We start from the raw sequence: 12,505 nt of genomic DNA on the forward strand, positions 1-12,505 counted from the left end.
ATTGTGATATTTTGTAGCGAAACGTGGCAGGCAATTTGTGCACAGCAAGATTCCACAAACAGCAAAGAGATAAATAACCAGATAATCTGTTTTAGTGATGTTGGTTGAATGATGAATGTTGACCAGGACAGAAAAGGAAAATCGGGTGGGTTGCATAATGGGCGGCCGATCCGCTCTAAACTGTTTTACGCCTCTCGGCAAAGTTGAAATTTCCAACGATATTGTCAAGATAAGGATGAGAGGATGGGGAAAGGAGAGGAATTACTGTTTGTGAATGACAGGACCACTCCATCAACAACAACATTGCATTTATATAGCTCCTTTTTAATGTATACAAAATGTTCCAAAACACTTTAGAGGTGTAATTCACAAATGGACTCTGAGCCAAAGAATGAGTTAATAAGAAGGGTGACCAAATGTTTGGTAAAAGACCAAAGCCTGATTGGAATGATTCAGGCAGAGAGTTGCGGGAGAGCTGGGCACAGATTTGGGAGACAACAATGTGTTCAAGGACTTTGGACAGGAAAGGCAAAATGGAGATGGGGTTGCAGTTTTCAAGGTCAGAGGGATTGAGGATGGGTTTTACTCCAGCCCATATATCAACTCTAGAAATTTGGTGAGACCTAGAAAAACAAAAGTGCCAAAAATAGCAAGGAGAGAAGATTGTATATTTTAGAATCGATTGCTTCTTCACCCCATAATCACAGTTGCTCCGGTGCAGACATGTAACATGGGATCCCTATTCCTATCTGACTCTTCCCTGATATTCATTACAATATTCGCACATATCCTGTCACTGGAGCCTTAGCCCTTCCCTCCTTGGACACCCCAACTTTCTCCTTTAACTCTGCAAGAAACTAATAGATTTTTCAAACAGCAATTGGTTCCAGAGATTACCCCAACTCTGCTTTGGAAGTGTGAAAGTGCTGCCACCCTGAATAACTTGTATGAGGCAGGACTTAGACTGGGCATTGTGCGACGAGTGGCTCACCTGGTCTCTCAAAGTCTTTCTATCGTCTACAAGGTTCAAGTCAGGACTGTGTTGGAATACCCTGCATCTCCTGGAGGGGCTCAACTGCAACAACACACAAGAAGCTTGACACCATCCAGGACAAAGCAGTCTGCTTGATCAGTGCTGCTGCCACTTGACTTAATATCCACCTCCTTCATCACTGGTGCACTGTGGTTGCAGTATGTACTATCCAAAGGATGCACTGCAGCAACTCACCAAGCTTACTTTGACAACATCTCCCCACCTCCCTGACTTCTGTCATTGATAAGTACAAGAGCAGCAATATCATGGGAACACCATCCCCTCCAAGTTCCCCTCGAGCCTTTTCCGCCAATAAGTTAGATCATGGCTGACCTGTACCTTAACTCCATTTACTCATCATTATTCCATATTCCTTGATCCCATTACCCAACAAGCATCTATCGATCTCAGTGATGAATATTTTGATTGACCCTGATAGGGCCTTGGACTTGGACATATATTACCGTTCCTTCACTGCTGCTAGGTCAAAATCCTGGAATTCCCTGCCTGATATTATGTTGGCACTATTAGTACAAGAATTGCAGCAGGTCAAGAAGGAGGCCTACTGTTGCCTCAGGGCAACTAGGGATGAACAATAAATATCACCTTTCTAATGTTGCCCACATCCTATGAATAAATGGGGGAAAAAAATTCAAATCTGACTGCTGCCAACAAACTGGTAAAGCCCTAGCACAAGCCAGGAAGGATACTGACTCTTTGCTAATGCCCCAAAACCAAGCAGCAGAGCAACAGTGCCATAACCTCTGAGCCCAAGACAGTAAACTAGGAATGAATGAAACTTTACATAAATCTATACAAATCTGAGGAGTTATGAGCATACAACCAAACTACCACTCCCCCCGCCCCAACAGAATTAAGTGGATCGGGCAAAGTAGACTCACCCACCCCACTAGATGACTCATTCAATACAGGTTGTACAAAGTGTCAAAGCTTCAGGCCTGACTAGTTCCCAGTAGTTCGTTTTTAAAAAAAAAATCATCCTGAACAGATTCTACCCCTCCCCCCCCCCCCCCCCCCCCCCCCAACAAAAACCTACCAAACTACATGTAATGTTCAATTATGCAATTGGCACATATCCAAACATGTAAGAAAATGCCAACATCTCACCTAAACATATGATGTCCAAGGGCTCACTAAAAGGTACTTTCTACAGATTCATTTTCTTTGAACTTTGATGAAAAAATATTTTGGACTACGCCAGCTTGATTACCAACCTGGTGTGCAAAGAGATGATACAGATATTGTTAACTGCCTCCTGCAGACAGAAGATGTCCATTGCCATCTTAAATCATGCACCACTGCTGTTCCTATCAACCTTCGTGTTTGACACTGGAATGGCCTTAAGCTGAAGATGCTACCTGAAGGGAACATAATCAAATGAATCACCCTTCTTTTGAGCCTTATTTCTAATTTAACAACAGATTACTTAACCGCCCCAAATTTCAATCTCGCCAGAGGCACCTACCAATGTTCCCCCTCCTTTTTGTTCTCAGAGAACCCCGTGACAGCCCAAATATTTGTGGAGTCGCAACAGCAGGCTCTGACACAGGATTTTATTGGATGCAGACACTGTCCTCCTCTTCAACTCTGACTTGCTTATCTTAATCCTAAAAATCACAAACTCCATTCAATGATGTGCAGTCCTGTCAGGATATAAAATAATCTGTGTGTGCCTTTAATTTTAGTCATGTCCGCCTCTTTTAGGGGAAGCATTTGTATGGATCCCAGTGTGATCAAGCTTGCCTAGTCCATAATTTCCACTGACCCTTTTCATGTTATCTCATTGGAGTTGAACTAGCTCAATTCCACAATGCCACTTGCCGACTTAAAATAGGACCCCTTCAAATCACCCTGCTTGGCAGAATCAGTATGAACTTCTTATCCAGATTGCTCAAATGTTCCAGATCAGGATTCCTCAAACTGTCTTTACTGACTTAATAAGCAGATCTATAGATTCATCTAGAAGGGGTAGAAAATGCAGCATTGGCACCAAAATATTTTGGTCCCCAACAACATGAGTATTCATTGTTCCCCTCCCCATGGGTATATAATGTGCACCCCATATTGGATGAATTCCTACTGTGAGGATTTCTCAGTAGTTTTGTTTGGAGACTTTTAAGCATAGTGTTGGGTTTCAACGCATGCCAGTCACTTGGCTGACTAAAAAAAATTTAACGAGGAAATTAAGTTTTATATACATGCATATCACATCTCGGCCTATCTACACAAGTGAAGCCCCATGGTCATGGCAGAATGCTGGGGAGGCTGTGGTTGAGAAGTCATAATCTTGCATGCCCAAAGATCCAGCCCTACTGGTAAAAGACGCTGCATGACATCAAAATGGTCATCAAGCGCACATAATTGAACTGGACCCAGCACGCTATCTCCTGTGCTACCCATTAGTTCCATCTGCACCTGAACTTGAGTAACATCCGAACCATAGCCAGTTAAAAGGGCTAGGAGAACCATGCCACCCAACCAATGTGGGTTGAAGCAACTATGGAAAATAGTCCAGTCTGAGAAGATCACTTGCTCACTGAGGCTGGGACAGCAAAAATTTACCAATATCTACTCCCTGACTTGGCTATCTTTCATTGACTGGCTGGCATATCAGCAACATCTGCTATATAATTTAGGTACCATGCAGGAGTTATACACCTCATCCTATCTGAATATAGTAACTCATAAAGCTGCAGTGGTACAACTAAAACTCACTGGACAGTGTCTCTGGGGTAAGTGCAGAAGTATGCTCTCATACTGCCCTGGTACCCAGAGTCAGTTTCCAGGATCACATGTAAGCCACACCACATAATCATTATCACTCTTGTGTAAAGTATACAGTTCCTTGTATACTATCAGTATAATATGGCAACTTACTGTAACCAGAGAGCAATGGCAGCAAATCAAACAAAAAGCAATGCTTCATCAGTCAGTCGTGCCAAACTCTTTTTTTGCACGTCGCTCTGTCTGATGCGACAAATATCTCACAAATAAAGGGCATACAACAGTTCATAATCTGTCCAGGAATGCATTATTCCAGCAAATCAGCAAAATGAAAACCTTTCTTCTAACATGTGAATCAACTGAACTTGATTCTAGTCTTCCATCTGCTGCTGTTCCACCTCAATGAATTAGCTTGTGCTCAGCTCCTATAGGTGTATCAGTACACTCAAGAAGTTCTGAGCAAAGACTTGAATAAGCATTCAAGCAGAGAGACTGGAACTAAATAATATCAAGGAGGAGTGATCGATCAGGCAAGCAAATGGGATTTCTGCTACAAAGCACAACAGAAGTTTGAATGCTCACCAAAAACAATCCAGTGCAAAGGTTAACAACAGATGCTTTTAATTTTCTCTTTTTTTTTCCTTTTACTAAGTCTCTGCAGTCCCTTATCCTCTTACTTCTGAAGGCACTGACTCCTTACTAGGGTATTGCTTCATGAATGCTGGCTTCTCCTGGTACAAAATAGCTGTTATTCATGTGAGCTTCAAAACTGATGGCAGGCTATTTGACTGCAAGGCCATCACAGTGGAGTCTGATCCTCTCCACACTTGCAGCAGGGATCACTGCATAGTAATCAGGAGCAGAAACCATTACCACTTTATCCCGCTTTAACCCGAGGATGCTGAGACCATTGTGACACCCCTACTGCTGGCACAAATGAGATCAGCTAATTTGGCATAGACTACAGGCTAAACATAAGGCTTTCCTGCTCTGCTACCTCAGCTACTCATTGGACAAATTTACTGAGCCATCAGCAGGACCACAATATTTTACTTTTGATTTTTCTAGACTGCCAATTCATGCTAGGATATAGTGGGGGCCTTGGGACATACAACAGATGGGAAAGGCTCTGAACCTGACAGGCTGTTTTGGAGAGTGACCGAGCCACAGGCCTGAAACACATGTCATCATAATCAATCATGCTCCATCTAGGTCTTTCCTCCACTGCCAGGGACAGCCATGGCTCCAGCCTCAGCCACATCCCTGAATGCTCTCAGGTTCCACACTCGACCATCCCTTTGCCTAGGAACTTTTAGGCCTAATGTCGCTGAGTTCTCACACACCCAAGTTCTAAGTAATTTGAATCCCTTAAACTCCCAAGCCACACCTCCAGGCTTCATATTTCCTTACAAGCCACCACCCTTTCTTAAAGACTTTGAAAACAGAATTAAAGATGAAGACCCTGAATTTCCTGTCTGCTGCAATGGAAGTGCATCTTCAGTGGGTCGGTACTTCTGTTAGCCCCTTGATTGTGCCATTGACCCTGACCCCTTCCCTGGGGTCAGGAACTTTTAAATACTTTGGGCAAGCGCTGGAACCATTTATGGCGCTATTGGCATTCTTGCCTCTATACGAAGGCAGGCAACCATTGTGGCATCTTGCATAGTGTAAGTAGGGCCTAATGGTCCTGAGGGACATTGAAAGTTTCTTTTTAAGTCCTGGTTTCCCAAAAACAGTTGATTGCTCTGCCTTCAATTACATTCGGGAAACTTGGCATTTAAGATGTAAAACCTACCTTCAGGGTCCTAGGCAACAATGATGCACAGGTGTCCCTTGCGCCCAATGTTGCCAGTATGCAAATGATGGGAAGTACATCTTGTATTTCCCTCATTTGCATGTTGTGGGAAGGCATATTATGTGTGCGCCTCCAATTCTGGTGGAATTTTTGCCAGATGAAGAAAGGGATGGGGTCCTGGCTAATGACTTTCTGCCTCATTTTGCACCCCAGGCCAGTCAGATTATGTTGATTTCCTGGTGCAGTGGCACAGGAAATTTGAGGTTGAATTATCTTTTACACAGTAACTGGGAGTAATTGGTTCGGGTTCATTATTTCACCCACCAGCTGAGATCTTTGTGAAAAAGCTTTACGAACTGTAAAGATTGCTGGTACAGATGCCAAACTTTGACCTGGATCATTAATCACTAGGAGTGAAAGAAATATGGTAGACATCAAAACAATTTTTAAAAATTACATGGAAAGACAGCCCCGGGTGTTTCCTCCCCCCTCCCCCCACCAAAACTCCTTTCCTGGCCGGAGCCAACTGTCCTCTGAATCTCAACCCCCAGCTTCTCTCACCGAGTGTTGCAGCAGCTCATGGATTATCACTTCTGATAACATCATCAATAGTAGGTGCCATCTTGCTGTGCACCCTTAGCTTTTAAAAAAAAGTGCAAGAGATGGAACTTTTTAAAAAATTCATTCATGGGATGTGGGTGTCGTTGGCAAGGCCAGCATTTATTGCCCATCCCTAATTGCCCTTGAGAAGGTGGTGGTGAGCCGCCTTCTTGAACCACTGCAGTCCGTGTGGTGAAAGTTCTCCCACAGTACTGTTAGTAGGGAGTTCCAGGATTTTGACCCAGCGACGCTGAAGGAATGGCGATATATTTCCAAGTTGGGATGGTGTGTGACTTGGAGGGGAACATGCAGGTGGTGTTGTTTCCATGTACCTGCTGCCCTTGTCGTTCTAGGTGGTAGAGGTCGCAGGTTTAGGAGCTATCAAAGAAGCCCTGGCGAGTTGCTGCAGTGCATCTTGTAGATGGTACACACTGCAGCCAGTAGTGGAGGGACTGAATGTTTAGGGTGGTGGATGGGGTGCCAATCAAGCGGGCTGTTTTGTCCTGGATGGTGTCGAGCTTCTTGAGTGTTGTTGGAGCTGCACTCATGCAGACAAGTGGAGAGTATTCCATTGCACTCCTGACTTGTGCCTTGTAGATGGTGGAAAGGCTTTGGGGAGTCAGGAGGTGAGTCACTTGCTGCAGAATACCCAGCCTCTGACCTGTTCTTGATTACATCAGTAAAGGAACATGTGTGAGAGTCATGCAGAGAGATTGGCAAACATACAAAAGAGAAAGTAGACAGTGGGGACTGAGAAAAAGCCTGGGACACAAATAGATACAGAGATCACAATGAGAAAAATGCATGGAGAAAGACAATAAGACTGGAAGACAAGTGAAAAGGTAGTGAGAGTGACACAATGAATTGAAGTGTGGAAAAGCAGAGACGTAGTTACAGGAAGAGACTACAATGTTATGTCTAAAATTGTCTAGAACTGCCATAGCATAAGTCCCTTTAAGACCTCACGAAACGTTCTGCAATCTTGTTGTTGGGTAAAAAAATGTATGATTGCCTCTGTGAATACAGAACCTGTTTACAGTATGCTAGTCATGCATTGCTTCTATCAGTCGTTTTTGTCAGATGCAATAATTAAATATTGATTTTTTTTTGACTATTATCCAAGGCACACATATGCTTTTACAGACCCTGTATAATCAATCAGTGGCAGTAGTTGATTTTGGTGCAGGCTTAAAATTTATGGTTCAGTTTTATTGGGTGAATTCTAAAGAGTCACTATGCATTACTGAAAACAATGCCAGTCATATAAAATAAGAATCATTTTGATGGTTTGGGTTAGAAATTGGATAAATCAGCTGAAAGATTATGATGACTGTATTGTTAAAGGGTTATAATTATACTGTCTTGTTGCAGTACAATACTGTGCATGTTAATAGCTCTGTTGACTAGCATAGATGCATTTAAGGGGAAGCTCGATAAACACATGAGGGAGAAAGGAATAGAAGGATATGCTGATAGGGTTAGATGAAGTAGGGAGGGAGGAGGTTCATGTGGAGCATAAACATTGGCGTAGACCTGTTGGGCCGAATGGCCTGTTTCTGTGCTGTACATTCTATGGATAGGCCCTAAGATGGTTATGTAGAATTGTTCCTATGAGAAAATGCAAGGCCTGGTGGTAGTGGCGTGTAATGAACTCTTCCTGCTCCATTCTTGCTATTAGTTTAAAAAAAACAAATAAAAATTTTCAAGAAGGTATTTCCATGTGCTTAATCTGGCAGTTGGTGTGCAAAGCCTGCCTATCAGATTGAAGTTCCGATTTATAAGCTAAATTGTTGAAATCCATACTTCTGATTTTTTTTAACTTGGGGAAATTCTGTGCTACCTGCTTAAACTGAGTAATATATAATTACACTTACCTTTTTAATATTTCTGATTGCTCATCTGTTGTGTAACATACCCAAAGTACTTTGCTCTTGTGTGACCTTGAGAATTATTGAGGTTTCCAGCAACACTGGGGATGTAACTGAGTTGTGCCTGGAGGATGAATGTACTAGAGGCAGCATTCTAGGTATAGTTTATCGGTTCATTGGCGGGTTTCGGGTTTCTGGAAGGAGAGGGAAAAAGATTATGTGGCTCTTGATCAGTTTCTTGCAAGGAAACGAAAGGCCACAAAAGGTGATATTTTCAGTTTGGTTGATGCAAAGGAAAGCCATCTTCTTTCAATTCCATATTTGGCAGATAAATTTTTAAGAGTAGAATCTATTATGGTTTATGAGAGGGTGGAGAGTGACAAAACCGCTGTACTCATTCTTGATAGTGGACTGAGCTGATGGAAAAATATTGCGCATTCTGTGTTTACGGTTCATTTTAGGATGTTAACTACTGCGGAAGTATTGTGTGAGCAGTACGCAGATACTTGAACATTTGATTTGATAATGTTTCTTCATTCACTCTGCTTCAATCTGTGATTACTGTTATCACTAATGGTACTGAACACTTATTGCTTGAGACTGTAGCAATGGGAAGCTGCCAGGGATTTTTCCATCTGTTGATTTCACAAGGCACCTTGCCTTATGTCCACTGGGCATTTTCGCACCTCATGTCTGGGTCTGTTGTAGACTAATTGAGAGAGATTGATTGCCAAGATTAATCAAGAACTCCATTATTGTATTATGCGACTACCAGGATGGTAGAAGGCGAACTCGGTCTTTTTTCATCTTGCAAGTCATATGTTCCTATGTACGAGGGCTCAGGGCAAAACTGGCCTTTTTTAAACTATTTATTCACCGATGTGGACAACGAAGACAAGGCCACACTTACTGCCCATCTCTGGTTGCCCTGAAAAGGTGCTGGTTGGTCTTCTTGGAAAAAATGCTTTTTAGTTTTCTATATTTATAGGATGAAATTGCTGTGCGATATTGGCATATGAATGCTGAATGCATTTTTATTAAATTCCGTTGTTTTAATGGAAGTGCATGCTGTTATTACAATTGACATTATCGTAGAATCTTACTGCACAGAAGGAGGCAATTTAAAAAAAATTAAATCTGGGGATTTGTGCATTGCTAACAAGGCCAGCATTTATTGCCCATCCCTAATTGCTCTTGAGAAAGTGGTGGTGAGCCGCTCTCTTGAGCCGCTGCACTCCATCTGGTGAAGGTACTCACTCCCACAGTGCTGTTATGTAGGTAGTTCCAGGATTTTGACCCAGTGACTATGAAGGAACGGCGATAAATGTCCAAGTCAGGATGATTGGAGGGGAACTTGGAGGTGGTGGTGTTCCCGAGCGCCTGGCTTTCTAGGTGGTAGAGGTTTGGGAGGTGCTGTTGAAGAAGTCTTGGTGAGTTGCTGCAGTGCATCATGTAGATAGTAAACACTGCAGCCACGGTGCGCTGGTGGATGTTTAAGGTAGTGGATGGACTGCCAATCAATTGGACTGGTTTGTCCTGGATGGTGAAGCTTCTTGAGTGTTGTTGCAGCTGCACCCATCCAAGCAAGTGGAGAGTATTTCATCATACTCTTGACTTGTGCCTTGTATTTGATGGAGAGGCTTTGGAGAGTCAGGAGGTGAGCCACACAACAGAATACCCAGCCTCTGACCTGCTCTAGTAGCCACGGCATTTATGTGGCTGGTCCAGTTGAGTTTCTGGTCAGTGATAACCCCCAGGATGTTGATGTGGGGGGACTTAGCAAGGTAATGCCATTGAATGTCAAGGGGAGGTGGTTAGACTCTCTTGTTGGAGATGATCGTTACCTGGCACTTGTGTTACTTGCCACTTATCATCCCAAGCCTGGATGTTACCCAGGTCTTGCTGTATGTGGACCTGGACTGCTTCATTATCTGAGGAATTGCAAGTGGAACTGAACACTGTGCAGTCATCAGTCATCACTTCTGACCTTATGATGGAAGGAAAGTAATTGATGAAGCGGCCTAGGATGCTGCCCTGCTCTGTCAACAGCATGCTGTTTAGCATGCATGTAGTCCTGAGTTGTGACTTTACCAGGTTGGCACCTCACTTTCACGTACACCTGGTGATGCTCCTGGCAGGCTCGTGTCATTGAACCAGGGTTGGTAGTTTGGCTTTATGGTGATGGAGGTGTGAGTGTTATGTCGGGCCATGAGATTACAGATTGTGGTGGGATACAATTCTGTTGCTGCTGATGGCCCACAGCGTCTCATGGACGCCCAGTTTTGAGTTGCTAGATCTGTTCTTAATCTATCCTACTTAGCACGGTGGTTGTGCCATACAACATGATGGAGGAGGTCCTCGGTGTGAACACTGGACTTGGTCTCCACAAAGATTGTGTGGTGGTTATTCCTACCAATACTGGCATGGACAGATGCATCTGGGACAGGTAGATTGGTGAAGATGAGGTCAAGTAGGTTACACTCTCGTGTTGGTTCTCTCACCGTCTGCCACATGCCCAGTCTGGCCGTTATGTCCTTCTGGACTCGGCCAGCTCGGTCAGTGGTGGTATCACTGAGCCACTTGGTGATGGACAATGAAGTCCCCACCCAGAGTGTGTGCTGTAAGAACATGGACAAGTATATCCTTCCTTAGGTAAGGAGAGCAAAACTGTACACAGTACTCAGGTGTGGTCTCACCAAAGCCCTATACAATTGCAGCAAGACATCCTTACCCTTATACTCTAACCCCCTTGCAATAAAGGCCAACATACCATTTGTCTTCCTAATTGCTTGGTGTACCTGCATGTTAACTTTTTGTGTTTTGGGTACAAGGACACCCAAATCCCTCTGAACGCCAACATTTAATTGTGCCCGTGCTACATTCGGTGCTTCCTCCAAGTGGTGTTCAACATGGAGGAGTACTGATGGTAGGTGAGGGAGGATGGTAGGTGATAATCAGCAGCAGGTATTCTTGCCCATGTTTGACCTGAAGCCATAAGACTACCAGGGCCACTCCCATCCAACTGTATGCCACTGTGCCCCACCTCTATTGGGTCTGTCCTGCCGGTGGGACAGGATATACCCAGAGATGATGATCGGCCTATTGTGCCTGTGTTGGTTCTTTGAAAGAGCTATCCAATTCGTCCCATTCCCCTGCTCTTTCCCCATAGTCCTGCAATGTTTTTCCTTTTCAAGTATTATATCCAATTCACTTTTGAAAGTTACTGTTGAATTGCTTTCACCACCTTTTCCAATGCATTGCAGATCATCATAACTTGTTGCTTAAAAACATTTCTCGTCATCTCTCCCCTGGTTCTTTTGACAATTATTTTAAATCTGTGGCCTCTGGTTATTGACCCTCCTGCCAATGGAAACAGTTTCTCCCTATCTACTCTTGTCAAAACCCTTCTTAATTTTGAACACTTCTATTAAATCCCCCTTAACCTTCTCTGCTCTAAGGAGAACAATCCCAGCTTCTCTAGTCTCCCCACATAACTGAAGTTCCTCATTCCTGGTATCATTCTAGCCAATCTCCTCTGCACCTTCTCCAAGGCCTCGACATCCTTCCGAAAGTGTGGTGCCCAGAATTGGACACATTACTCCAGCTGAGGGGTAACTAGTGATTTATAAAGGTTTCGCATAACTTGCTTGCTTTTGTACTCTATGCCTCTATTTATAAAGCCATAGTATACTTTTTAAACAGCCATATCAACTTGTTCTGCCACATATGTGAACCCCCAGGACTCTCTGATCCTGCGCCCCCTTCAAAATTGTACTAAGAGATTAAGAAGCAGGACCTCAACGGTAGTAATCTCCGGATTACTCCTGGTGCCACGTGCTAGCATGTATAGAAATAGGAGGATAGAGCAGATGAATGTGTGGCTGGAGAGATGGTGCAGGAGAGAGGACTTTAGATTCCTGGGGCATTGGGACCGGTTCTGGGGAAGGTGGGACCAGTACAGGCTGGACAGGTTGCACCTCAACGAAGCTGGGACCAATGTTCTCGTGGGGAGTTTTGCTAGTGGGGGGGGGGAGGTTTAAACTAATTTGGCAGGGGGATGGGCACCAGGATGTAGCATTGGAAAGGAGAAACAAGGGGCACAAAGGATTGGGAGAGAAATATAGCACTAGAGCAAGTAATAGTACAAAATTAGGTGGGATCTGACTAAGAGAAAGAACAAGAAAGTCCAGGGCTGGTTTGCAGTGCATGTGTGTAAATGCATGAAACGTGGTAAACAAAGTTGGTGAGCTGCAGACGCAAATAGCCACATGGGAATACGATGTTGTGGCGATAACTGAGACCTGGGTCAAAAAAGGGCAGGATTGGGTACTAAATATTCCTGAATACAAGATGTTCAGGAAAGATAGGGGGAAGGAAAGAAAGGAGTGGGGTGGCAGTATTGATTAAGGAGAATTTGGCAGTATACTGGAGAGAGAGGATGTCCTGGAGGGGTCAAGGACAGAA

The 12,505-nt window shown here is 43.8% G+C and overlaps 1 protein-coding gene across 1 annotated transcript in view; it reads left to right on the forward strand.

Moving 5' to 3' along the window:
- Positions 1-12,505, forward strand: part of naf1 (nuclear assembly factor 1 homolog (S. cerevisiae)) — a 244,372-nt gene that overhangs the window by 13,352 nt on the left and 218,515 nt on the right. The window lies entirely within an intron of this gene.

Source organism: Heptranchias perlo, chromosome 1 (assembly GCF_035084215.1).
Source record: "Heptranchias perlo isolate sHepPer1 chromosome 1, sHepPer1.hap1, whole genome shotgun sequence".
NCBI lineage: Eukaryota > Metazoa > Chordata > Chondrichthyes > Hexanchiformes > Hexanchidae > Heptranchias > Heptranchias perlo.